The 26,128-nt window shown below is 36.3% G+C and overlaps 2 long non-coding RNA genes across 13 annotated transcripts in view; one reads left to right on the plus strand and one right to left on the minus strand.

Annotated features, from left to right (window-relative positions):
* LOC109502665 overlaps positions 1-26,128 on the plus strand; it is a 325,020-nt gene that overhangs the window by 294,675 nt on the left and 4,217 nt on the right. For 5 of the 7 annotated variants that reach the window (XR_006583723.1, XR_006583722.1, XR_006583728.1 and 2 more), the window contains one exon: positions 11,006-11,136. This is a non-coding gene — a long non-coding RNA (uncharacterized LOC109502665). Of the gene's footprint in view, positions 1-2,721; positions 2,916-11,005; positions 11,137-26,128 lie in introns of those variants that run through there. The other 2 variants (XR_006583724.1, XR_006583725.1) reach the window with 1 other exon arrangement.
* LOC102900328 overlaps positions 24,534-26,128 on the minus strand; it is a 57,670-nt gene continuing 56,075 nt past the window's right edge. For all 6 annotated transcript variants that reach the window (XR_006583721.1, XR_006583720.1, XR_002161412.3 and 3 more), the window contains one exon: positions 24,534-24,705. This is a non-coding gene — a long non-coding RNA (uncharacterized LOC102900328). The remainder of the gene's footprint in view (positions 24,706-26,128) is intronic.

Here is a 26,128-nt window from a genome sequence, read left to right on the forward strand (position 1 = left end):
AAGCACAGAGCCTTTTTAAGTACAGTTCATAATGTGACTGTGCAGTCCACATGCCCATGTAGATGACCTGAAGTTTCACTTAAATTCCAGGGAATCTGGGAAATGTGGTTCAAATGTGTATCTGGCAGGAAAAGGTAGTGGTGTTTGGTAAGCGTGTTAACAAGCAAAGACTGCTATAACAAATTGCCACAAACAGTGGTTTCAATAATACAGATTTATTATTTTTTAGTTCTGGAGAACAGAAATCTTAAATAAGTCTCCCTGGGCCAAAATCAAGCTGTTGGCAGAGCTTTGCTTCTTTCTGGAAGTTTTAGGGAAAATCTATTTGCTTTTTCCAACTTCTAAAGACCAGCACATTCTTTGGCTCCTAGACCATTCCATTTTCCAACTTTGCATCTTCCTGGTGATCCTTCCCTAGTCATATCTCTGTCTGACTATAGTTGGGAAAGAATGTAAGGACCCACCCGTGTTGATTCTATTTGCCCACCTGGATAATCCAGAATAATCTCTTCACTTTAAGATCTTTAATTTAATCACACATGCATGGTCCCCTTTGCCATATAAAGTAACCTATTCACAGGTCCCAGGGATTAGGGTATGGTTATCTTGAGAGCCATTATTCTGCCATCACAGCAAGCACACAGCCTTGTTTCCACTACAACTTGCTATATCATGAGATTTGGTATAAATGATTTCTTTAATGAATTCTACCCAAAGAAGTTTAGTTTCTAACAGCAATTAGTCCAAAATAAAGTGTCTCGTCAGGAAAACTATGGCTCCAGTGATAGCTCTGGTGCTATCCTTTCTTTATATGTTCTCCCTAAAATGTTTTTCTTTTCAAGATCATATGACTGCTATTCTTTGAAGAAAGCCTATTAAATCACTCATTCCTAGATCTCTTTTTCTACCTTTGTTCCTTTGTTGTGCCTAATCTCATTTCTAAAAACAGAACAAACAAAAAAAGCAAAACAAAACAATATAAAACAAAACCACAGCTATTTGAATTACATGAAGATTGAATTAATAAAGTTGAACCAGGGTGAGAGAAAAAAGAAGGAAAAAAAGTATGTGTATGTACACCTAGTCATAATTAAATCTAGTACCCATAACTATTTTCTTAAAATCATCTCTTTTCTTTATTTTAAATGCAGCTGTTTTGAATTGTGATAAAACATAGACTGCCAACTCAGGCAGAAATTTTTTAAGCAATTCATTGGTACCCCCCCAAAAGCAAAAAAAGAAATCACTAACTTTTCTCTCATTTTTTAATTACTAGCAGCAAAATTGTTTATGAAATGTTTACGGGCATGTTCTGATGATGTAGTGGGGTTCATTGAAAGAAAAATCACATTTCATTCTTCCTTGGGCAACTTTGATTTAGTTCAACTATTTCCAAAAGAATGAAAATCCCGCTTGAATGCCCTCTGCTTGATTTCCATTATGTTTCATTTCTTGTTTCTTTATTAATAGGAGAATTTAGAGAAAGGATGAGGATTCACATTTGAATAAAGAAAGAGAGTAGATGGGAGGAGCAGTTCTAGACATTTTATTTTCACCTCATCTTACCTTGCCTATGTCAGAAATAATGACAGGCACTCTGTAAGATGAACTTACCAAATACAGTCTGTGGTAATGGCTAAAATATATCTGTAGGAGAGGAAGAAAGATGACCCTCAGGTGCAAGTGACCTCTTAGATCATGTTTGCTTATCAGAAATTTCAATAACATCAGATGAAAAAAAATTTTCATTGTATACATGGGTACTAGAATAAGTTACTTAAGTATTTTAGTATTAAGCAACTTTCACCAACTTTTGCAATGATGGTAAGTAACCATAACATCTTAACAGCACGTAATAACATTTGTTTGGTTCTTGCTTGATATGTCTATGGTTCTCATCTACTTTGCTTCTACTGTATATGCCATCTCCTTTCAGAGCAGAGGCCAAAGGTAGACCCCCATCTGTGATGTGGTATTCTTATGGCAAAGGGAAAAGAACAAGACAGTTTATGGAGACAGACAATAGCACATAAAACTTCCTCTAAAAATAAGCTTGTACTACTTCTGATTCATTTTATTGGCTGAAGTAAGTCACACTGGCATACCTGACATTGAAGAAAGGAAATACATTTCACCTACAGTAAAGTAATGCAAGATATATTGCAATGTGTCAAGATATGTAAACCTCCAAGACAAAAAGAGAGAGAGAAGCAAATGATTTGGAATCATAATGCAATCAACCACACAAATAGTAGAAGAAAGCTATTTTTTTCTTAAACCACTGAGTTCCTCAAATTATATCTCCTATGTTATAAAAGTTACAGAAATTACCATAGAAAATTAAAGTAGAAACATTTCGATATGTTTAGGGTAGTTACAAATTTAAAGAGCTAGTATAAAATTCAGGGAAAGCTGGAGTATTCATTGGAATACTACTATTTTTCCCCCTAGGGAGAAAAAGACTTTGTAATCAAGGAATACTAGTTTCCTACCTCAGGTATATTCTGTTTTTCTTAGAAATGAATTACTAGTTTATTGCTCGGCTGTGTGCCCATAGTAGCAACTGCATTTCTCAGGCTCCGTTGCAGCTAAGGTGGTCAATTACATAAAAGGGGGAGTTGACAGATGGCACTTCTGAGAAAATTCCTTGAGGGAGGGACAGAGGGCTAATGTGCACCTCTTTGCCATCTCTTTCCTTTCCATTTCCTTCTTCTTGTGTAGAACTAAGACCGAATGGATGAAGATCTGTACTTATTTTGGACCTTGACATTGAGGATGGAAGCTGAACGCTAAATTCTTGGGGCTATTAAAGGTGTGTGCCTCTTTGCTGGCAATAGACAGCTTTCCTATCAGTCCTGGAGGGCTGAACTCTACTTCTTTTATGACAGGGCAAAATAAACTTCAATTTTATTTTACTTATTTTGATTTTCTATTCTCTTACTGGGCATAATTACTGTATAAGACTTAATTAAGGAATATTGATTTAAAATTGAGGGAAGCTCATTGCAGCTTTTCTCAGAGAGACCTGTATGGGTGTTTAACTGGGAAATAAAATGATGCAGAATAAGATGCCAAAGAGAATAAGGCAAGGTTATAATGTTGAAGGCCAGGAAAAAGATTGAAACAGTGCTAGTATTCAGCCAAGTGAGTAAAACAAAAGAAATAGTATTGTATTAAATAAGATTACGACCGCATGAAGCTTAAACATTTAGCTGTAATGATATAGATATGTATTTGATCATATATGGATACACACAAATTTAAATACATAAATACTTAGGTTGGGACACTATAGAACTATGAGCCCTTCATTAAGTACATTGATATAAAGTTCTCTCTTTGGGCCACTTGGCACCATTGGCAGTCATTCTGCATATTTCCCAAAAATAGCTACCCTCAAACAATGGGCACTCTTCAGATGAATCTATTAGTCATGGGATTGAGGTTTGTGTACATACAAGTGCCCCTGTTTTTTTAAACCTATTATTCCAACATTTTTTTCCTTCTGTTAGTTCCTATTAGATATAAAACCAGGAAAAAAAATTCATGGAACTTCTCATTCCATTCTGCAGAATCTCTGTTCCAAGTATCCAGGATCCTTACCAGACAGTGGGCTCAGCAGGCACATCTCAGCATTTCTTAACTCCTATGATGTGCTTGTCTTTGTCTATGCCCTGATATTGTCCACTCTCATTTACTCATCGTCAGTTGAAGACAGCAAATCTAAGATGCCTCTTAGTTGCTGAAAGTTTTAGCTTTTAAATCTGCCAGAGTAGGTATTTGAATTTTATAAGGATTGAGGAAAAGAGCAAGAACAAAATATTCTCAAATGATATGTCAGGAAATACCATCAATTCACAAGAGTGACTTAATCTAAAGCATGTGTAATCAGTGCATATAAACTGATAGGTCCACAGAGGTTTTCGACAACCAATTATACAATTAAAAAAAAGATTTTAAGTAATTATAATTGCAAGAATGGAGGATTCATGGCAAATCCCTGTTTTAGTTTTCATAGAGAAGTGTTTCAGAGTTTTCTTGGAGGAATTAAAAATATTTGATTGGTTAAAGTAAAGAAAGTATTATTAGTATGTGGAGTTGGAACATGAAGAATGCGAAGAATGAGCAGGAGGAAAAGGAGGTAGAGAAGGAGGAGAAAGAAGAGTGTGTGAAATTGCATTTTAAGCAACTGAGAGGGTAAAATGAACAAATGTTGGAGGTGAGCAAGGGAAAGATGGCTGAAGACCATAGGGTAATAAAAGAGCTGGACATTCGCAGCTAGCCAGAGTCCTATAAACTAGCATGTTTGGGCTATTTGAATATTTGAAGCAATTTGTACTGACTGAATTAGAAATTCACTTAGATATTTCAGAGAGCATATGAACAGTGCACACTGTTTGAATAATATTTATATCCTGATTATGTGGGGATGTTTAGGTAACGTCTTGATTTTGTAGTGTGCTTTTCTGTTTTTTATTCAAATAACTAAATGCATAATATGTTTGTATAATTGCCAAACAGTGGTAGGTTAAAAAATATTAAATAATTCTTAAAATGAATCTCTTTTCAGTTAGTCAAGGAAATATTTTAAATCTTTTTAATATAAAGAAGCCAATGTTTTATTTGTACTTACATATTCCTTTTTAGTCTGGGGAAAGAGGAGTAATTATATATATTTTTTCTACTTCAGAATCTGCTCTTAGAAGTGTATCAATTGCATTCAAGTTCTTACAGTTAAATATGTCCATTTAAAGTTATTTTCTGTATTTACCTTGCTGTTGCTACTTAAGGCAGAATAGCAAGCTATCTTGTTGAAATAAAAATGTCCACACTAGACACTTTTTTCCTTTCAGAAATGATTTCAAGCCTGATAAAGAAAGAAAAAGATAAAGGCAGCAAAGCACTTGTCATTTTTTTTGTAAGTGCTTCACTTGTTTCTTTCAGGCATTTGGGAAAGGGCTGAATATGTATTATTTGATTTGTTTTACTGTCTCTTGAAGTACATTTGGTTTTGTGTATTTTAAACAGACAGAAATGACTTGATAAACAATATCCGTCAAAACAACTTGGAAACCACTTAAGATGTTGGTCTTTGTAAGAAGTCAAGATAGCTTTTCCATCCAAGTAGCTCTGAGTGCTTCTGTTAAAAGTATATAGCAGGAGGGAGATGAGGAGGGCAGTAAAGCAAAGAAGCAGAAAGTTTTAAGTTGGAAATACGACTTTAAATATTGTTAGTGCCTTTCAAAACAGATATCCCAACCGGTAAGCTCCTGTTTGTTAGCAGTTGGTGTCAGTATTTGGTCTGAAGTTAAAGCGCTGTTGAAAAAGCTCAATTAGGTAAGTATGAAATTCTGTTTACAATAACAGACTTTCAGATGTTCTTATCAATTCAAAGTGTCTAGCTCAAAGAAGATACCCAATGTATGTACATGAGATTGCTTTATTACCTTTCAGAAGACTAACTAGGACTTTCCATTTCAGCTTTAAAATATATCGTGGCAAATATTTAAGAGCAAACAACACTGATTAACAAGAGAGGAAAGGAATGGATATTGTTCCAGTAAAATAACAGAGATTGAGGAAGTTGGTAAAGAATTATCCAACTTGAAATTTGGCCAGAAAACAGTGCCTGACATACACCCACACCCTCCTTTGGCAATATGTTCTCTTCTATTTTAAATGGCCATGAACAGCTGTAACATTAGTTTTGTAGCTAAGTGACGAGAAAAGGATTGTTAAACCAGTGCCCTGAATTCTAATCTCAAGCTCCCTATTTATTTTTTTATGAGGATATATCATTTCTTGACATTAGCCTATTTTGTGGAGGTCTAAGGGGCTTAACTGATGCAATATAATTAGTATATTTTCTGCCAAGTCCCAGTACATTAGAATGACTAATCCATATGTAGTAATGATCATGTCTGATAAGAATAATATGGATGATCAGGATTGAATGGGTAAAAAAGTGAAAGGAAATTCCATCTTTTACCTACAATCAGAGTAGAACTTAAAGGCAAACCACCACAGTCTCTGGAACCATCACAAAAAGCCACACAAAAATTCTATTTTCAGTTGCTACAATTCATCTCAGTATGTTCTCTTGCCGAAATCATCTCCCCTCCTGGGCACAGTAATTCTCCAAATTTTCATGTTAAATCCCCACCGAACTTTTGACCATGAGCAGCATGCTAGACAGTAAAGAAGCATGATGGCCACTCAATCACCCACCTGATGGACAGCATGATTTTCTTTGCAAGAGTAAGTGTGGTTCATTTTTGCAAACTGAGAAAATCACATTTTAAATGGCTTGTCTACAGGCTATTTGTAGCTAATTTGAGAATCAGCTCATTTCTCTAAGGCTGAAGATTTAAATAAATGTTAAGAGTATCCAGCTAACTTAGAGCACTGATAGATTCTGCCTTGTTCAAGCCAGTAATCTACACACTTGATCATGTCCTTTTATTCAGCCTACCTCTACTTCACCTCTTTTAACAAATACACACAATTTATGGAAAAGAAAAAAAGAGGAAGAGACAGTGAGAGAGTAGAGGAATAAAAAGTTATTCCAGCAGCTTATCCAAAAAAAGATTACCTGTTATATCTAGGTTGATATTTTCAATGGATATTTTTAACTCTTTCTCTTATTTGAACTCATACTAGTATTAGTATTAATCATTCTGTCTCTCAAAAGTTGCTTTTCCCTTGGCTTTCATGAGCAATATACTCATCTGATCTACCATATCTCCTACCTTTCTGACCCATCCGTGTTAATCTGTAGTACTTCTCTTTTTTGGGGGGGAAGGGAGGGTTACATATTTGAAGGCCCCAAGATTTGGTCCTAGACACCTACAAATAGCCCCAGTATAGCCTCTCATGACTCACAATCGCTTCTTCCTATCACAATTATTACAACTTATAAATCTACATGCATCCCAAATTAGATGATGAGTTCCATAAGGTAACATTTATGTCTGATTTTATTCACCTGAATGATAAAGCAGTGCCTGACATATACATTGTAGACACTCAAGAAATTTTTGTAAATGTCTACAGGAAAGACCTAGTTTCTTCTGTATATCATCAAGGTGAATTGCATCACTTTACTTGCTCCATGTTACCTGTGTTCTCCCAAGTTCATGCATCATAACTTTATTTTAATAGCATCTTTCTCCCAGTGTTGCCTCAATGTCTTCAGTGATCTATAAGGGAGCATAACACAAGGTTAATAATATGTTTTCTAAAGAAGGCTGTATGTTTCCAGTGACTTGTCTCCTTTCCTAGCTTTGAGATACTTGGTAAGCTAATTGCTCTATGTGTTACTTTCGTCATCTGTAGAAATGGGGATTAGCATTGATTTGTAAGGTTATGTGAGGGTTAAATAAAACTATTTAAACCCCTTAGAATAGCACATAATACATGCTCAGTAAATATCAGCAAATGTTCTCAGTCATATTTTTCATGTATTGGAAAATTTGAAGGGATACACAGGGCAATACTGGGTGCAGATGCTCTGTTTTTGAGTAATTGGTTGGTACAAAGAGTTTTGTAGTAAAAATTTGATATCAATCCAAAAAACTAACTTACAAAAATGTTTGGTTTTTTTCTCAATAATGATGCAGTTTTCACAAATGTTAAGGGGAATACAGGAAAGAGACACTATCCCAGATCTTTAAGCCCTATGAAGGAGAAAAATGACAAAATACTGGTCAGCAATTCATCTTTAATGTTTTTTTTTTACATTTATTTATTTTTGAGAGACAGAGCACAAGTGGGGGAGGGACAGAGAGAGAAGGAGACACAGAATCCGAAACAGGCTCCAGGCTCTGAGCTGTCACCACAGAGCTCGAAAGAGGGTTCAAACTCAAAAACCATGAGATCATAACCTGAGCAGAAGTCAGACACTTAACCAACTGAAACACCCAGGCACCCCAGCAATTCATCTTTTATATAAATGCTAAAAAGTCTATGCAGATGTTTTAAGTTATAGCCTTGCCTTGGGTATTACTTAATTGGTTTCTATAAGGAACATGTTTCTTCTAGACTTGATTTTTAAAAACATATTCATTTTGAGGAGGATTATTACACTTGCAGAATTTTCTAGCTTACGTCAATATGTTTCTGAAAAAAAACTATTACAAAGCTTACATATAACCAGAATAAGAAGCAATTTATATAACAGTTGAACTGTAATAAAAGATGGTGTGTATTTTGCATCTTTTTATCTGATAGTTCTGAAAGTTATTTCTCTTCACAATTATCTTATATTCTTTCTTTTTTGATATATTGTAAATTGGCTTTTATATTTAGTTTGTTCTTGCAAATAATTATGTACTACAAATCAAAAATAGAGATATATAGGAAAATACTTAATATTTCCCCTGTTCTAAATTTAAATAGCACATAAATCTACTACAGTCATCACTTGGTTGTACAATTTTCCTTCACCTTTTATAGCAGGAATATAGCTGGAAGGCAGCTTCAAGTGTCTTTCCGAGAGGTAGAGACAGTATGAAAAATAAGAGTATATGAACACTCACTGACTCTACTGAGGAGATTTCTGTCTTGTCTTGAAAATACTGCTAGGTACCAAAAAAGTACAGTTTTAAACCAAGGTATAGGCAAGAATGAAAACAATGTCATCAGTGGAAATATTCTGAATGTTATAATATTCCTGTTAATTCACATACATACATATTAATAATTACAAGTAAATGGATATGAATTGCCAATAAAAAGACAGTCAACTTCATTACTAAAAACATGTTTACAAATTTAAAAAGGAATATAATTTTAATCTAACATGAAAAATTTAATAGGATTATAATATTCTGAGTGGAGACAAAATATGTACTTACAAACTTAGTTTATGTACATAGTACAGTGTAGTAAAGGATAACTTGAAAATATATTTACAAAGTTTCCAAATGTGAATATTCTGACCCCAAATTTTTCATTCTTGGAAATTCATACTGAGCATTTTTGAGAGTACAAAATGTTTGTATAAGAAGCCGGTTTTTTTGAAAAGTTACCAAGGTAGAGTTCTCATACATCCCCCAACATTTTCCCCTAGTATTAACATCTTCCTTGGTGTGGTACATTTGTTAGAATTAATATTGTATTGTAATTAATATTGGTGCATTGTGATTAACTAAAGTCTGTATTTTATTCAGATGTCCTTGGGTTTTATCAAATGTCTCTTCCAAAATCCCTTCCAGGTTATCACATTAGATTTAGTCATCATGTCTCCGTAGGCTGTGTCTCTTGGCTGTGAGTTTATTTTATACAATGGAATAATATGTAGCATATTATATGTCTATATCACCATATATATGACATGGAAAAATATGTATATCCAAAAAGACAAGATACTTATTCTTAGTACGGTTATATTTTGAAAGAATAAAATAGTGTGAATGAGTATGTGTATATGTGAATGAATTTTTAAAAGTCTGAGATGAAAGAAAAATGTTGAAAGTAATTATATCTAGGTGTTGGAATTATGGAAGTCATTTTTAATTTTTTATATTATATAACTTTAAATATTTTTGTTTAGGTATTTTTCATACTGAATGCACATTAGTTTCATCTTTTTTGTCTTTAAATTTTTTCCATGTTGAGTGATGTTTTTATCTATTTATTTAAAAAAAATTTTTACCATTTATTTATTTTTGAGACAGGGAGAGACAGCATGAACGGGGGAGGGTCAGAGAGAGAGGGAGACACAGAATCTGAAACAGGCTCCAGGCTCTGAGCTGTCAGCACAGAGCCTGACGGGGCTTGAACTCACGGACCGCGAGATCATGACCTGAGCCAAAGTCGGATGCTTAACCGACTGAGCCACCTAGGCACCCCTTGAATGATGTTTTTAAATGCACATTATTATTCAACTTTGACTGCAGTTTTACTTTGTTTTTGTGTTATGTATAGTGACAGTCAGCTCAGTCCAGTTCTCTTTAACTAAACCTTTCCACCCATGGAATACAAAGACCTGCCATTTGTTACATATAATGAGTGCTATGTCCTCTGTGTGCACCCTCGGATTTCACGATGCAAACATCTTTGTGTCATTATCGTCATCATCATCATCATCTTTATCACCACCATTATCATCATCTCCATTACAGAGATGAAATTTCTGAGACAGTTGATAAAGGGAAGCACCGAGTTTAAAAAAAGACTTGTTTGTTTGTTTGTTTTTAATTTTTCTGTCTTTTTTTTTAACGTTTATTTATTTTTGAGAGACAGAGAGAGAGCATGAGCAGGGGAGGGGCAGAGAGAGAGAGAGAGAGGAAGACACAGAATCCAAAGCAGACTCCAGGCTCTGAGCGCAGAGCTTGACACAGGGCTTGAACCCACAAACCCTGAGATCATGACCTGAGCCGAAGTTGAATACTTAACGAACTGAGTCACCCTGGCGCCCCAAACAAAGACATGTTTAAATCCAAAGTTCATGTTCTTAGTCATTATACTACACATAGGAACTCTTGCTTCTGTGTTGTACAAGACTGCCTCCACTCACCTTTTTAATACCACCTGTTTTCTCTTATATCTTCCCTGGCTCTGTTCAATACTTTATCTTTACACCTTAAGTCAAAATTTCTCCTTGAGTTCTCCCTTATTTAATAACTCATCCAAATGAGTTATCATTGTTTTTTCCCTTAAATTTCAAATGCATTAATGGGATGATGCACTACCCTCTGATTCCACACGCCTCTAGTTATGACTTGGATAATATCTCTTACAAATTTGGGCAATATCAGGCCCACATTATTATAAGTTATATTCATAAAAGCAGGGTCTGTTGCATTGGTATGCTGTATTTGTGATGCACATAGATTTTTTTCATTAGCTTTTAATATTAATTCCATAGAAAGAGAAAATATAACCCTTGCCCCTTTGAGAAGGACAAACATAATTTTAAAAAATGAGATCCCTTTCAAGAAAGAATTCTGTTTTAATTAAAGGCTAAGTATGAAGTAATCACTCATTCTTTTTCTTTGACCAGGTTTAATAAATCGTCTGTGCACCTGAATATTTTAAATACATTATGATCACAGACCTTGACATCTGGTGCAGTTGTGCCAAGACCAAAAGTCTTAACTGAGGTTGCATTCTATAATGACCTGCTATATTTCAGTGAGTTTTTGCATGCTTTTTTTCTGACATCTTAGGCCCTAGGAGGCGTGTATCTTATTAATATTTAAGGATCCTGTGTTCAACTTCTTTGTAAATATAACTTTTAAATTTAAGTTTTAATGTTCTTCAGTTATTGTAACATATGTTTTAGGTTAATCACATGAAGTCATAAAACATGGCTACTGTAGGAGATAGTTAAACTTCAAAAAATGAAAACTGCTGTTAATTATTTAAAATGTAAATGTGTTCTAGGGAAATAGCTAGCTTCTTTTTAAGCTGTCTTCTCTTTTAGCTCCCCCCCACCCCATCACATAACTTGATGTTGCATAGTTCACAAATTACATAACATGAAACTCAATAGATTATATCTAATTTTGAGGTATTTATTCATTTTTCCTAGCTGTAGAGGTTATCAGAATCTTGTATTTTTGAAGATGCTACTTACTATGATGGATTTGCTATCATTTTATAGGAGAGTGGTGGTACTATTAGTTAACCTTTTGTATTATTGATTTACTGTTGATAATAAATATGATTGTTCCTCTCAACCAGTCACCATCCTTAGATTATGTTTTTGGTGTAGACATATGACCAAAGACATCTTCTTTGTGGAGATGGTCTTTGAAAGTGCTTAATTGCTGTGAACAATAAGGTAACAAGCAAGGTTCAGGTTGATCCCACTTAAAAGTTTCTATCAGTTAAGAAAATCTAAATGTGTATTAAATTTGGTAATGGAACACTTATGAATGATGGTCAGTTTAGTAAAGTTTAACAACACAAAAACAAAGCAAAACAGTCCCCCCCCAAGCTATGAAGTCCTTTAGGACAAATGCATAATAACATTGAAATTATAGCAAGATAATTCTTGCTATAAGAATTATCTTATAGCAGATAAGGCAAGAAGCTGGATAGTTGCATATTTAACATTATACAGAAAGCATGTCAATAAGTAAGTTGCAAACTGGTAAGAGTAGCAGATGGGAAGGTATTCAGCCAACCAGTGTCAAACAATACGCTACTGTTCAAAGCTAAGAATTTTGACATTCATCTCATTTAATACTCATGACAATTAAGAGAGGTGACTACTGTTTCCTTCACTTTACAAATGAGAAAACTGAAGCTAAAGATCATTCTGTGTAAATAAATAGGTCAAAGCATTAAGGAAACAGATCTAGGCAGGTGACATTGAGAACAAAGAAAAAGGACCTTGGGAAAATAGTGTCTTTTGCTTTATTTTTTTTATTTTTATTTTTTGGCAAATGCAAGAGACTTTATCATCAGAAACTTACATAGATAGAAATCAGCAAGTACTAGTGAAAAACAGTTTTTCCAAGGGAGAAAAATCACAAGCCTCTATAAAATCTTGTATGATTCTGTCTCCAGTCTTAAGACCATATGTGGCCACAAGATGTTTAAAAACAAATGAGTCACATCACTGAGCAAAAAGTCTCATTGATTACAGTATTTTTAATGCTCCAAAGCATGTCACTTTGGGCCCCTTCCTCTGTACCCACTGTCACATAATTATTCTACTGAAGTTTTTCTATTTGTGCTGTTACTTCAGGGAATGAAAATAAATGAAGTGGAAAGGCATTGATGGCTCTGGTTAGTGAAGAGGTCAGATGAACTCCTGGCTCTGCACTTTGTAGCTACAGAAGGCAATGGTTTCCATGATAAAAAGATCTGCACCATAGGAAGTGAAAAAGTTGGTTCTTTGGGGCTACAATGCCAGAAACAAATATTACTGTTTTCATCATTTATGTACAAATGATCTTATTGTTAATAATTAATCAGGAGAGATAAGTAGGGAGTGATAGGTCTGGCTAAGACAAACATTTCCTTTAAAAGTGTATGTAGTTTTAAAAGAATTACTATGTTTAGGGATTGCCAGACTTAGCAAATAAAACTACAAGATGCCCAGCTAAATTAGAATTTCAGATAAACAATGAATGATTTTTTAAGTATAAGTATGCCAAAAATATTTCATGGTACATATTATATTTAAAAAAATATTTATTGTTTCTCTGAAATTCAGGTCATCTAGCGATTCTATATTTTATTTGTCAACACTACTAGAAAATGTATCGACTAGAAGACATTTGGGGAATATGGAAAATAACATGATGGTTCAATAACACTTCAGGAAGAAGAATGGATATATCAAAATAAAAATCAAATATATTAGCCCATGAGTTAACATATGTCTAGGCCAAAGCACATAAGACTTAAAAAAAATGACAGTTCCCTGAAATAAGGGCGAGGTGGCTACTCCTTTCCAGTTCCGCGGAGGTAAATGCAGTGCTTTCCACAAATGATGCTGTTTTACTTGCTAAAGATACAAAGGCTCACATACCACATTCATTGCATCTCCTGGTTTTTCTAATCTTTATTACTAAGATGCATTGGCTGATATTTATTTAGTTTTGACTGCAGACTTAATTTTGATCAGTGCTTTTAGGTATGCATAAGCTTTTTTTTTGAAGGACTTCTAGGACTTAGAAACTAAATAGAATTCTTGATTTTCTTTGTATGGCCATGCCATTTACATTTTGTAATGTTGACAGATGAGAAAATGAAAAAACAGGGCAAGTTTTCAAAAAACTCAATGAATCTAGTAGCTTTAGACATTTAAGTTTATAAGAATGGGGTACAAAATATCACCCCAGCTAAAGATGAAATAATAAGGGCTCTCCAGCCTTATCTTTATGAACATACACTTATTTGTTAAATTTAAGATCAACACACTGCCCTCACCCCCATTTTCTCATTGGTAAACTGATATGCAGTGTAGAAATAGTGTCAAAGCTTAGTACAGCCTGTGACATTCATAGGATTCTCTGAAATATTTGTAAGCACGTGTTTGAGAGAGGCAGGACACAAAGGTGGCTTGTTGAAACAATCCATATAGAAAACTGGGACTTCATGCCTCAGAGATTGGCAAAGCATTCCACAATTGGTCTGGAGAATGAGGTGCTAAACTGGAACTAAGTTTCCCTGAATCCCTAGCCACATGTATTAATTGTGTGCCCTGTAGCAAGAGTCTCAGAAGATTTCTATCTTTCAGTTTGAGATTTTCACAATTAAATCTTCTTCTGCCCTGTTTTTAGGCAACTTTTATTTATAAATGGTATTAATGCTTGGGTATTGTTTTAAAAGCCACACAAAAACACCATGCCAATTTTCTGTCATTCATCATAAGCAAAGATTGAAAATATTTTACCTTATAAATATTTTTTCCCTTTGTGGACTTCATATTTATATAGAGATGCAGATAAATGGATACACACGCATATATTAAATTCTGAATTTTATATATGTATATTTACATAATTACATACACAAATATTTATTTTCAAATGATTTGGTAAATTTCTAAGATGATGCAGGCCATGATTCCATCTTGGAAATATGCTCCCCTTTGGAGGATCCAGAATGCACATTTGTAAATGTGTCACACTTGTGTCACATTTTTGTTTGCCTCATTTGGTCAGCGTTTGCCTAGTAAGCTGCAAGTCTCTAGCAAGAGCATGAGGCTTTCCCTGGGCACTGTAGGTGCTCAGTGAATAATTAATCATCAAATGAAGCTGCAGTGGTTACCAGGAGGTTAGCCACCAGGCATCAACTGCTGTTGTGTGCTGGCCTGTGAGGAAAAATGGCTGACCTGAAATCAGGTAATTCCTAATGAAATTAGGACCTACATTTAAGGAAAAAAAGATCTGCTGCTGGAATTATTACTCAATTGTACTATACTATTATTCAATAATAATAATGATAAAGGGAATGAGAAAAAAACAAACAGAATCTCAGCATTGTTTTTCAACTTTCCTACAAGTGAGTTGATAAAAAGCCATCTAGTGTGACTCATAAATGCATTTCCAGACTTCATCATTTTTTCAACTTCCCTGACGCTCTTTTGGCAGTTTTCTTCTTTTTCCCCCCAATTGTAGCACCTTACTACACTGCAGCAGTTTTGAGTTACTGTGTCTTCCTGAGACATTAATAATTTCCACCTCATGCATTGTAGTGCTTGCGACTAGGAAAGGAAAATTGTGATGTGTCATCATCTTGTCTTTAAGAGATTTCATTTGCAAAATTCTCTTAGTGCATACCTTGCTATGATATCAAGTTAGACAACTTGAATACCACATTACAACCTGGCAAATCCTAACATATTCTAAATTACTAGCAAGGAGATCAAATAAAGGGTACATAAGTTTGCTAGTCTGTGGGTACCTTGGGGAGAAGGGAGAAGGCAGAAAACATAGAGAACTAATACAGGTTAGAAATTGTGTTCCTTGAATAAAATTGGCATAACTGTTGAAACATTAAAATGCACTGGAGATACAAAAAGGCCAGACAAAGGAAGACAGAAATAAGATAAACTCTTTATCACATAACCAGAAAAAAATGAGGCTGAGATATTGTTAAAAGTATATTGAAGAGTTGTCTAGAACTTTTTATCACCCCAAAACCTATGATTCCTTTGAGTTCTCTGGTCATCAGTTGGTCAATTGTAGGAGTCACATTAAGTCACCTGATTTTCTGTCTTCCAATCAAGTAGATCTTCATTTCTGGTCAGGATAACCAAAACAAAATCTGTATGAATTATTCAAAATTGTCTTCTTTGATACTTTTTTCTTGCTCACCCCCTTCCAATACACTCCCCTGGACATTTTATTTTTTCATGTTTACTGGTCTGAGGTGTCTTTTCCATAGGAAGCCCAAAGGCAAGAGACCCTGGCTTCAGGATCTTTGACCCTCTGAGTGGGCTGGCTTCTCCATTCTCTATAAACTCTGGGTCTCAATCAAAATTGCTTTCATCTGCTTTTCTCTTTGTTCACTGTCTAGGCTAATATACAGAGAAATGCTTAACTATGAGATTTCACTTTCAGCTTTTAAGTTAAACTCAAAACTTTGTCAGTCATTTGAAAACTGGTTCTTCATTATCCCCTGTTACCCAAAGCATTAACCAAGTGAGAGAGGTAGCTAAAGTGATGAGGTATGCAGGGAATTTTCCCTAGAAGTAATTTGTTGTAAGAGCATCAGTCTCTCTCCCTCTCTCTCTTAACAAATATCTGTCTTTAGAGAGACTTAAAAGTCACACATTGTTGTCCTTCAATAAATGCTAGAAAATATTATAAAATTTGTATATGTTCATATGTTTAAGTATAAAATAAATATCTTACTGAAATGAGGGTTTAGAAGAGATGACTCCAATTTCTCTTTTTTAAGGGCTTTGTTGAAGTACAATTTACCATAAAATTCACATAGTTAAAGTGTATGTATAACTCAAGGATTTTTAATATATTCAGAGTTGTACAACCACCAGCACAATCAATCTAGAACATTTTCATCAACTCAAAAAGAAACTTGATACTCTAGCTGTCATATTTCAATGCTGCCCACCTCAACCCCTACACCTAGGCAACCACCAATCTACTTTCTGACTATGTTGGCCTATTCTAAACATTTCAAACCTTTGTGATTATCCAAGCCATCTTTTTTCTTACTGGCCTCCAGTGTTGAGGGTGTGCTAACACCTATTACTGTTCAAGAGTGCAGGATCATAGCACCTGGGGGCAAGCTGATGGTTTTTTGTTTGTTTTTTTGTTTCTTTGTTTATTTTGTCTCCTAACCTCTGTGCTGGGTCTGGGTGCATCTTTGGGGTGGGGGCATGCTCTTGTGTCCATGAATAGTCTTTTTTGTTTGCTGTAGTCCTGTAAGACTTGTGAAAGCAAGTTCCATTGACTGTTAGAGCCAGATGACCTAGAAGCCTGTCCCTTGGGTGGCAGCAACAAAAGCTGGGGTGCTGGTCGTGTGTACACATCCCTTCTAGGTAGATATTAGTTATTTGGAGTGGGCTTGAATGAGAAGGCAAAAATGATGTCTGCTGGCTTCCCTGGTTTCCAGGGAGATCACAATTAGCTCCTAGATGTGTGCTAAATTAGAAGCCTGACCCTCAGGCAGCAGCTTTTAAATTCTGTAAATAGTCCTCTTTCAGGGAAAGACTAGGAAATAGGATTGCGCTTGCTCTCTCTGGGCTGAACCCTTGGAGGATAGCCACAGTGTCTTTGTGAACCCATTAAGATCTATTTCTTTTGTTTTCTATACTCTGTGGGTCTCTGGATACAAGTTCTGTTGGCTTTAAGAGCTAAATGTTTTAGGGGGGACATTTCTTAGGTGGCAGTCTTAAAAGTTGGAACTTTAGATGTAGAGTGCAAACCTTCACTCCTTGGAGTGAAGTTGGGAGTTGTGAGCTCCCTCCTGATTGAGGAGTGAAGGGATATTGTCTCTAACTATAACCCCTAATTATGAAGTACCATGATCATACACACTCCAATTATGAACATCTCATGTATGCTGTTTTGTGGGATTTAAAAAAAAAACGTTATTTGAGGAGCACCTGGCTGGCTCAGTCAGTGGAGCATGAAACTCTTGATCTCAGGGTTGTGAGTTTGAGCCCCATGTAAGGTGTAGAGATTACTTTAAAAAATGAAATCTTAAAAAAAAAACACTTTATTTGAACTTCTTATATCAAAGCATTACTGAAAACATAAGTTAAAACCACAGGCCAAAAAACTGAAGTGTGTGCTTAAAAACAATACAAAAAGAAAAAAAAAGTCAAAGGAGGTTAGTGAAGTATTAAATTGGTAGAAATTAAAATGATAAATAAACGACCAAAGTTATCACTCTTCCAATTAGAATGAGAGCATGGACATTGACTTTTGAGGAGGTGATGAAGATTAATTTACACTAGTGTCAAATGCAGCTATAAGTAGTCTGAGAATACTAAATGAGTGTTTTTGCAATATCAGAAAATTTAAGGGCATTTGTTCTCTTATGCGAAAGAGTTAGAACTAAGGAAAAGCTTCCCTACCAGACATTTGTTTCCCCCGGAAGCTTATTGTACATGTTTCCTGGATTACTTAAAAAGTGTTGCTCCATAGCAGGGACATGATCCTGGTGCCAAATCCATCCTAATGCCTATTTTTGTAAATAAAGTTTTATTGGAAAACAAACGCACCCGTTTTGGCAATTGTCTGTGGAGCTTTTACCCTATGTTGCAGGGTTGACTAGTTGAGACAGAGACCATATAGCCACAAAAACCTATATATTCTCTGGCTTTTTTTTTAGGTTTATTTTTGAGACAGAGACAGAGACAGAGACAGAGCAAGAGCAGGGGAGAGTCAGAGAGAGAGGGAGACAGAGAATCCCAAGTAGGCTCAGTGCTGTTAGTGCCGAGCCCAGTGTGGGGCTGGAATTCATGAACCCTGAAATCATGACCTGAGCTGAAACCAAGAGTCTGACACTCCATGACTGATTTACCCATTCTCTGGCCTCATACAGAAAGTTTGTCAATGTCTGTTGAACAGTAAACTTTTTAAAGTTAGTTCATATCACTATTTTTAAAATTGGATAATTAGGTTTTGTCATCTCAATAAATTTAATTGTATGCATGTTAGCATAGAAATGATGAAGGTAAGGAAGAAAAAGAAATAAAACCTTTATTGCTTTGGGACACCGCTGCTAATGACTAATTTCATGTTTACAATTACAAATCTCTGCAACACTCCACCAGACATGGTCTGCATTGAAATAAGGATACTGCAGTTAGATCAATCCAGAATTATTTTCCCTGAAAGTTTAGGATTTAGCCACAGAAATGAATTTGATGAGACTAAGGGCTCAGCCTAGATAAATTGTTTCTGTTTAATGCCATGTCAGACACCAACGCTGAGTTTTGGCCATTCTCTCTCTCTCTCTGTTTTGCTCTCTGTTTTTCTCTTCCTTTCAGTCTCTGCTTCAGTCTCTTGTGTGTGTGTGTGTGTGTGTGTGCGCGCGCGCGTGTGTGTCTTCCTTGAAAGAGCTGCATCTGGTTCTCCCAATCTCTTTGCTCCCTCTCTCTTCTCCATTCCTCTATTTCTTGTTGTCCTCTTCTTGATTCCCTAATTCACAAAAGCCACACAAATTCAATAGCTGTGGCTTTGTTTCTACATTGTAACTTTCAATATTTTATTAGAAAACCAAATTGAAAGCTGCCTAATGATCCCAGGAGAAGACTCTCCCAATTTAACATAACCTCTAAACAACATTTGAGAGGCAATTTCAGAGGTCCACAGTGGAGTGGGTATTGCAAAGCCACCGGTGCAGGGGCAGTTTAAAGTAATATGCATTTTGGTTCCTCCTCTTTGCTTTTAGCACAGCCATGGGGTCCTGCAGACATTTGCTCCCGGTACTGCTGGCTTCTCACTTCCACTTTTATTAAAAAACTAACAAGGAGCATTAAGCAGCTCCCTGTTTAATTTCCCATAGAAAAGCAATAGTTTCAAGCAGCCCACTGGTGGAGGGATATTTAAATGCAAAATGCACAGCTGTGCCAAATGTATGCGCCAGAGCAAAAAGGGTTTTTTAATATGACAGGTTAATACCATGGATTTTTATTTCATTTGCCACTGAAACAGCTAATCAGAGAGAATTGGACCAGTGGAAGCAGAGGTGAAATTGGGTAGTTGTTAAGAGACAAAAGATATTGCTTGTCAACCTTCTATGGTTTTAATATTATGCTACTAGAGTGCTGCAGAATTGACCAAAAGTTACCCCACTGAGGAGATTTGCCCTGACCTACCCTTACTTATCAGAGATTCTAGAAGCTTCTTACACAGAGACACTAAGTGAACCTTGTTTTCATCCAGCCACATGCTCGGTCCCTGCCTCTTTCCTACCCACTGGAAAAAAATATATATTAAAGCAAAGGCTAGAAAAGATCACACAGAGGAAATCGTTAAGGCTTCATATCAGTCTGAACACTTGGCTTCCCTTTGGCTCTGGGTAAATAGACACATAGTAATGTGAATGATTGTAGAACACAGAATGCCCTGGGCACAGATTCCATGAAATCTCTGTATAACTCAGGCAACCATGTTAGATGACCAGCTTAGCCCAGCCCAGCTTTATAGGAGAACAATCGTTTAATTACATTTTTAACAGATGTCACTCTTAAACCGATCCTGCTTCCTTAGGCCAGGTTTCCACAATGACCCTTCCTTTTCTTTAGTTCATAACATACACATGATAGTGAAAAACCATGTAATGAATAATAATGTTCTCTGATAGGAAATTTGGCAAAACTTCTCAATGGCATTTAAGAGTTAGGTCTGTTTTGGGGCACCTGGGTGACTCAGTCAGTTAAGCGTCCCACTTCAGCTCAGGTCACAATCTCGCGGTTTGTGGGTTTGAGCCCTGAGTCGGGCTCTGTGCTGACAGCTCAGAGCCTGGAGCCTGCTTTGGATTCTGTGTCTCCCTTTATTTCTGCCTGTCCCCTTCTCACACTGTCTCTCTCTGTCCCAAAAATAAATAAACATAAAAAAAATAGGTCTGTTTTTCCTCTTAAAGTTCAAGGCTTTGTCAAAAGATAGGTCAAAAAATAACTTTCAATGTCAAAATGAATATTGACAAATATGCTCTGAATTGTCTCTCTTAGAATTTTTCCTTTTGAAATGAATTTTTCTTGGCCCCAGGGCACTTTCTCTAACATCACTATTCAAGTTCTAGCATTCAGCTTCTAAAGTCCAGACCCACTGGCCACCTAGATTCCATTAGAATACATCTATAAAGTTTTGACAAATATGTTCTGGTTTCAAATAGTAGAAAGGTCAAGTAATTAAGGTGTGAAAGAGGCCACAATCCACATACCTGAAAGGAACAAGGTGTTAGAAGGTCCTAAGCAGTAGATAGATTGCCGCAGAGTAAAGGAAGGAAATGTTTTCCATTAATTTGTTTACTGATAGCTCAGGGAACAGTTCCTTTGCTTTCAAATTAAATCATTTCTGCTCTGCTACCCAAGACAAGCATCATGCAGTAACCATCTGAGGATCTGAGTGATGTTTTCAACAATAAATTGAAAACAGCCATTTACAAATGACTGCTTTCATATAGGTCCTTCTTCTGTTAGCTAAGGCAAAAAGAGAAGGGGGGTGGGGAGAGGGAGAGAGAAAGAAAGGGAAAAGGAAAATGTATGTGTAGAAATTAATTATTAAAGGATTGAACTGAGGGGAAAGACTATTATATTTCCAGAGGAGAATAGATCACCTGTACTTTTATTAAGTAGGCACCTGTTGTATGGATAAGTCTGAAATGATGTTTCCATTTATTCTGGTTAAATGGTGGTATGCATGTATGATGTAGCATCTGAACACTGAGGCCAGAATACACATGGATAACAATATTTGCTGCCATTTGTTAAGTGTCTGTTACATGTCAGGTGTCACATTAAGTGCTTTGTAAAAAAAGAAACTCAAAACCTTGTTAGATCAACAATGAGAATAGCTGGAGAATGATATTTGGGTGTTAGGCCATATAGCAAAAATCTGATTACCATAAAGCATAATTCTTCCTACTTCCACTCTCTTCTCTCTTCGTCCTTGCTATTGTCCCATTGGTACCAACTCTCCTTCCATCCCCTCATTCCTAACAGCACACAATCTGCACACTGATGCAATAGCCTTTGGTCTAATTCTAAGTCAGCACAATTGGGCCCCCCCCCCAGCTTTATTGGGGTATAACTGACAAATAGAATTGAAAATTTATCTTCATTTCTGAGTATAAAAAGAAAAGTTTACAAATAAACTCCCATGTCTCCTTTCATCTTCTGCTTCCTTCTTCCTCTTTTTTTGTCAATAAACGTAAACAGACCAATGGTGCCAATTCATATGCCTAAAGTACTCATGTTTTTCTGCTGGTGACCTACTTCAACGAACACTTCAAAAGCTAACCTTGTGCCTTTAATTTATATAATAACTCTAGGAAATAAGTCCTATTCTGATCCCCTTGAGTTAAAAATGGCTCCAGCAGCACAGAGGTCTGTCTGGCCTTTCTCAAAGTTCCTCTCTAGGTCTAAAATAGACTATGAGAATAGCTTTATTCCCTTGAGCACAGTAAAAGGGTGTTCACAATTAAGCCCTACAATTTATTTACTTATAATTATGCTTGTCTCTGCAGATTGCCTTTTCCTTAGCTTTTCAATGCCTGAGTCTAAAGGCATCATGTGCTTTTTATAGGCCAAATATCTTCTAAAACTTTTTAAAAGTGGGTTTAGTTTTTCCACTCACAAGAACTTATTCACTCAGAAAAAAATCACTAAGACAGAAGTAACCGAACTAGTAGAGTTCTAGGTGATAATGTTAATGAAGTTCTAATTTGGCAAAGTCAAAATGGGGAGTTTCTGTCACTTTATAGTCTGTATTTTTGATATTTTATTTATTCAATTTTACCCCTTTATACAAAATCCCTACAGGGAGAAGGTAACACCTAAGAAGTAAGAGTTGGCATTTAGAAGAATCTAAAGTGATTTATTTATTCATTATGAAAAAAAATCAATGTAATCTGAAATTGGTTGGAATTGATGCCAATAATGACAAAGGGAGCATACTGTTTATATTTTGTCTTAACAGAGGAGACAAAAATGAAACTTTGAAAGCTAAACAGAGGCAAAACCTTTATTATCTTTTTGTCCATTGATGAGGGAGCATAAGGCAGGCTAAGGTCAAAGTACAGGCTAGCACACCCAGCCCCATCCCCCACGTGGGATAAGCGTGATATTCCTCAGGCACTGCTGGCTGCCCAAGAATGAAGGAAAGGAGACAAATGGTTAAGTGGTACAGATCACAGTCATGCAGGACATGAGTCTCCATCAGAGTACAAATGTCTTAGTAAATTATAAGAAAAAAGCAATTCTTATCAATAGCCTAGTCTCTAGAAACCTATAGGTTCAGTTTCCTAGAACCCCAACAGCACCCCTCCATAGTGATATGGGGAACAAAGGCAAGAAGGAAATGGCAGATAACATTAAATTTCCTTAAAACCTGCAGCCCTGGGGCGCCTGGGTGGCGCAGTCGGTTAAGCGTCCGACTTCAGCCAGGTCACGATCTCGCGGTCCGTGAGTTCGAGCCCTGCGTCAGGCTCTGGGCTGATGGTTCAGAGCCTGGAGCCTGTTTCCGATTCTGTGTCTCCCTCTCTCTCTGCCCCTCCCCCATTCATGCTCTGTCTCTCTCTGTCTCAAAAATAAAAATAAACGTTAAAAAAAAAAACCTGCAGCCCATTGACAAATACTTGAGGCTGACAGAGTAGAACATTTCTCCAGGAGCTCCCTACTGTTTTAATGTTAATGTTTTGCTAGTGGGAAAAACAACCTTAGCTTGACAATAGCTAGGCCTGGAGCATCTTGTGAATCTTCTTTGGCAACTTCCTGTTTGCCTTTTTGTCCCCAACTACATGGTATATAACCAGTCACTGCAGCTCTTTATGCCCATGGGTCCTGTCCATGTGCTTTAATAAAATCATCTTTTTGCACCAAAGATGTCTTCAAGAATTCTTTCTTGGCTGTCAGCTCCAAACCCCGTGAACCATCACCCCAAAACTTCATCACTATCCTTTTGATAAATTCACAAAATCATAACCTAAATTCTACTTCAAAAGAGCAGTTTGATTTTAGGTGTACCCATGTTTCATTTTGTCCACCTGACTCTTTTCTTCTACTCCTATTCCTCATTTTCTCCTTCCCCCTCTTTCTGTTGCCCTTCTTTTTATTTCCTTCCAAAGTTCACAGTTTGTCAATAAGGATGCACACGTGGATGTTTGTGTATAAGTTAAAGAATATGCCTCTTCAGACATCAGCCTTTGGGAATTTCAGGATTCAGGAGCAGGTCAGAAGCTGGAATTAGTTGAAAAAGACAAAAGAGACTTTATGGCCAGTAAACAACACTTGATCACCCTGGAATGTACAATTCTGCCAAGCATCAAAGTGTGATAGAGGCCCTCCCTAAGGAATGTGGTGGAGGCCTTCTCAGAACAAAGGAAGGCAACATGCAACATGGCCCAATCAACTCCTATACATGTATGCATAGCTCTGAAACAACTCTGTAACTTGGGCTATGTCCAGTCAGACTATATGTGTCACCATATATGGAGACAAAGAAATAGAAATTGCATAAAAGTCTACACCCCACTGCACTCAGGCTCAACCTTTTTGGGGTCTTAGCCTGCTGAGCCTATGCTGGCACAATAAAGCTGCTTCCTGGAAAGAAGAGCCTCAGTGTCCCATATGTCTGTGTGAGAATCCTGCTACAAAAGAACCTATGCTAAACTTGAGGGACAGCTGTTGTTCAGTTCACTATGCCAAAGAATCAAAGTGTGTAGTTTTGCTGATAAAACTTTTGAAAGGTCAGTCTTCTCAACCAAGTGCTATTGAGGGAAAACAGAGCAGAGAGCAAGAAGACAACAGGGTCTGAGTCATACCGTGGATTCATTCCCTTTACATCAGAAAGTGTTCACCTCAAGAACCTAGGAAAGCAGTTAAACCAGCCATCTGAAATAGACATTGTGGACGACCACCACCTATATCAACCTCTTGGTGTTTGTTTTTATTTATGTTTTTATCTTGTTGCTCTTGCCTTCTCTCTTTTAGCAATGTAAGAATTCCATGGATAACTTCTTCATTTCGAATTTTAACATTTTCTCCTTTTTTTCTATAATGAAAGTGCTGTTCATTTCTCATAAAAATGTAGAGAACACCTATAAAAAACAAACAAACAAAAAAAACAGATTCAAGGTGGGAAATAAAGGCAGAAGGAAATGGCAGATAACACGTTGAGAAATAACTTGAGGCTGGCAGACTAAAACATTTCTCCAGGAACTCCCTACTGTCTTAATGTTAATGCTTTGCTAGAGGGAAAAACAACCTTAGCTTGACAATAGCTAGGACTTTAGTATCCTGTGAATCTTCTTTAGCATATGAAAATCCCTATGGAAACTTGCCCTTAACTTTACCTCCCCAACACCCAAGTATATAACCAGTCTCTCCTCATGGTCCCAGGGCAGCTCTTTCTGCCACAGGTCCTGTCCCCATACTTTAATAAAATCACCTTTTTGCACCAAACATGTCTCAAGAGTTCTTTCTTGGCCATTGGCTCTGGATGCCCACCACTCCAAAACCTCATCACTATCAAAAGCCACTTTTAAGAAGTGACCACTTTAAAACGACAGCCACTTTTTAAAAATATTGATATTTTGACTTGACCCTTGGTATGACCTGAATATTTCTTTCCCAAAACATTGAGTTCCTTAAGTATTAGTTGACTTCATCTCAGGTAGAAACTTCATCTTATATACATTTCAAAAAATGGAGGGAGAGGCACAGGTCAGGAATTCCTATAACTTATCTATAACTTATCTATAACTTTCTATAGCTTACCTATAAACTTTATCAACACCAAATAATACAGGAGTAACTAAAGAGAAGCTACAACTAGAAGCAACGAAGGTTTACAGGCTTATTTAGCAGTGAAGAATAAGAGAACTAAAAACAGGGAAGACATATTGATTCAGAAGGGACGTGGTTAGCCATCCAACTTTCCATATTGCATAGAGCTATGCTTAGCCTAATCACACCGAAGCAGAAGCTAGTAGTAAATTTCCCCTCAAAAGCATAAGTCTTTATAGCTCTGGAGACATAAAATATCTCTATAGCATATGTGAAGAAGATGAGAATAACAACTGCACGTCAGTGGCTACTGAGTATGTGTGCATCCACTTCTGTCCTAGCAAACAAAACAACAATAAGGAAATAGTGGTTCGTCCTAGGTTTGTGGGAGGTTGGCAGGGAAGAGGTCATAGGTAAGATGGTGTGACAGCTGCATTAGAGTAATATCTCCAATATATCATGATCATGTTCATAAAATGTGTTCATGTAAGCTTTCAAATACCTACTCATTTATATTTAGTGTATTCTGTCTTAAAGATGTCTAGCTCATTTTCCACATTCATAACATCTCTGCTTAAATGTTATCTCCTCAGATAATTATTTCCTGAATTTTATATATTCAGTAGCCCACCACCACATACTTGTTTACTGTCATGTCACTTGATCTTAATTTCTTCATAGCATTTATCATCTGAAATTATCTTATTTGGTAAATTGTTTATTTGTTTATCTCTC

The sequence above is a fragment of the Felis catus genome, chromosome C1 (genome assembly GCF_018350175.1).
Source record: "Felis catus isolate Fca126 chromosome C1, F.catus_Fca126_mat1.0, whole genome shotgun sequence".
Taxonomy (NCBI): Eukaryota; Metazoa; Chordata; class Mammalia; order Carnivora; family Felidae; genus Felis; species Felis catus.